This window comes from Macrotis lagotis, chromosome 2 (genome assembly GCF_037893015.1).
Source record: "Macrotis lagotis isolate mMagLag1 chromosome 2, bilby.v1.9.chrom.fasta, whole genome shotgun sequence".
Classification (NCBI taxonomy): Eukaryota; Metazoa; Chordata; class Mammalia; order Peramelemorphia; family Peramelidae; genus Macrotis; species Macrotis lagotis.
The window spans coordinates 280505319-280508444 of NC_133659.1; the positions used below are offsets into that span (position 1 = coordinate 280505319).

Consider the following 3126-nt stretch of genomic DNA (forward strand, 5'->3'; position numbering starts at 1 on the left):
CCCTAACTCATATGGTTACCTATCTTCTTTTTTTTTCTGGATAACCCCCATAGACTTTTATTGAGTATCTTCCACCAGGAAGAACAATGATAAATAAGAGGGAAGAAAGCCTCGTTCCTTGGGAGGCACTGAAAAGAACTAGGCTCCAGAACTAGTTAATATAAAAATAAAATGCTGGTGGGTGAACCTTAGGGTACCCTCACACCCCTATCCCTGCTTCCTGGACATGGAAAGCACAGTCCTATTTCAGAGTTAGTTGTGATGCTCATGCGGATATAGATGGTCCCTCCCCCCAAAAAAATAAATAAAAGAACTTCTCTACTCAATAGCAGCCTTGGATACCAAGAACAATATAGAATCTGAAGATGTGGATCAGGGGGAGCTCAAAGGAGAGGGCAGCCCCACTGCTACTTGTTCTTTTGGGCCTGCAGGCCAGCTCGGGTGGCCATTTCAAAAACTTCTCGAACCCCTTCCTTGGTCTTGGCAGAACACTCAAGGTAGCCAAAAGAGCTGATCTGATTGTCCATGTCCTGTCCCTCCTCTGATCTCACAGTTTCCTGCTTCATCTTGGCCAGCTCTCTCCAGGTATGCTCATCCTGCCTTAACTCCTTCTTATTACCCACGAGGATGATAGGTACATTGGGGCAGAAGTGTTTACTTCGGGTGTCCATTTCTCAGGGATGTTCTCAAGGCTGTCTGGGCTATCAGTGGAGAAGCACATGAGGATGACATCAGTGTCGGGATAAGATAGTGGCCAAAGTCAGTCATAGTCTTCCTGCCCAGCTGTGTCCCACAGTGCCAGCTCCACCTGCTTGCCATCCATCTTGATGTCAGCAATGTAGTTTTCAAAGACAGTGGGGCATAGACCTGAGGGAACTGATCCTTACTGAAGACAATGAGGAGGCAGGTTTTCTCACAGGCTCCATCCCCCACAATCACCAGCTTTTTCCAAATTGTAGCCATGGCTGGAGCTCAGGCTCCACATGGTGCTCGGGCTCCACATGGTGCTGCACAGTCACCCCTTACCTATCTTCTTAAAGAAGAATAGCTCATGGGTGGCTAGGTGGCACAGTGAATAGAGCACCAGCCCTGGAGTCAGGAGTACCTGGGTTCAAATCCAGTCTCAGACACTTAATAATTACCTAGCTGTGTGGCCTTGGGCAAGCCACTTAACCCATTACCTTACAAAAACCTAAAAAATGAAAATAAAAAATAAAAAAAGGATACCTCACCAGACTAATACCACAGATTGACTGAAATGAAATTCTCAATATATTTCTCCTTGTATTCTCACTACTTAGAGATACCCAGAACTATTCTCATTTGATTTTATTTCCCAAAGTAAATTTTGGGCAGAGGAAGAAATGCAATGAAATTCTCTTGCCAACACATGTGGTTAATAACAATTATATCTCTTGATATATAATGGTTTACAAAATTGTACAATCAGTTAATGACAATCAATTCACTAAAGCTTCTACTTTCTGGAGTTCCTAAGTATTCATTTATAAATTTTAAAGTTAAAGATGAAATATAGAGGTATCCAGAATACATCGACAGTGAAACTCAGTATAAACTACCAACTTTCTCATGTATTTATTTTTAATTTGCTTCCTTTTTTAAGTATGATAAATAACATGAAATGGGCCTCTTTTGTTCTTTTGTTGCTTGGTTGTTTCAGTCATTTCTGAGTCTTCATTACTCCATTGAGTTTTTTTAACAAAGATATCAGAGTGGTTTGCCATTTCATCTCCAGCTCATTTTACAGATGAGGAAACTGAGGCAGAGGGTCACACAGCTAGTAAATGTATGAGGGTAGATTTGAACCCAGGAAGACGAGTCCTCCTACACATTGGCACCTATCCACTCTATCCCCTAGCTGCCCATGGGCCACATTTTTTAGTCCTGAACCATATTATCCTATGCATATTTCAATACCCTCCCCTGTGCCTTCCTTCATATATAAGTGACAATTATCGAGCTATATATTTTTTTAATTAAGGGGATTCTGTCAGGTTATTAATAGAATTGCTCTGATCTTACATTTTTGGCAGCAGATTCAGCACAGAAGTTTCACCTATATATTATTTTTAAAATTTTTTGCTCATTAACCCATGATTCACATGTATTAGGAGATATGTTGGGGGATATTTCAGATAATAGTTTGCATCATCCTATTTATTTTACTACAGAGGTGGAAAATCTATTATTTAAATATACAATTATCTGCCATATTAACAAGACCAAGGCAAGAGACAGATTTATCATATTAAATTATTTCATCAAGACTGAAATGAGGGGTGGCTAGGTGACATAGTGGATAAAGCACCAGCCCCAGAGTCAGGAGTACCTGGGTTCAAATCTGGCCTCAGACACTTAATAATTACCTAGCTGTGTGGCCTTTGGCAAGCCACTTAACCCCGTTTGCCTTGCAAAAAAAAAAAAGACTAAAATGAATAGTAAGCTAACTGGGATATAATTTCAAACATATTCTTTTTTTTCTAGTTTTTGCAAGGCAATGGGGTTAAGTGTCTTGCCCAAGGCCACACAGCTAGGTAATTATTAAGTGTCTGAGGCCAGATTTGAACTCAGGTACTCCTGACTCCTGACTCCAGGGTCAGTGCTCTATCCACTGCACCACCTAGCTGCCCCCTTATTTCAAACATATTCTTAAATAATTACAATTGCCCTCTTTTTCCTTTGAATAACTGGGAAATTTTCTCTCCCAGGATTCATGTTCCAATGTAGCCTTGTTGCTATGGCTCAAAACTACTATTCATCTGCTAGGTCTTCATTCATATGGATATGTATCTGATTTCCATGATTACTCAGAAACTCTTCAAGGTCATCTTCATGGTACCCTGACCCCAGGAGCAGCTCCATCTTTCTTCTTCCACCGATGCCCTCCATGATGCAATTACCATGTAACTAGATACAGTATCTTGGAAAATGAAATCTGCTTTAGGCCTAAGCGTAGTTTTCTTCTCAATGGGTATGTCTCTTTTACACTCATCACAAACCTTACAGAGCAAGATAACTAAGTATTCCATGGTTGAGATACTTCTTATTGATTTGGGACTTCATGTAGAAATCAACTCTCAACTCTAGTATTTATCTCTCTAAGAA

At 40.4% G+C, this 3126-nt stretch overlaps 1 pseudogene; it reads right to left on the reverse strand.

Annotated features, from left to right (window-relative positions):
- Positions 1-383: 383 nt before the first annotated feature.
- LOC141511713 (rho-related GTP-binding protein RhoC pseudogene) lies at positions 384-966 on the reverse strand (annotated as a pseudogene).
- Positions 967-3126: the final 2160 nt, after the last annotated feature.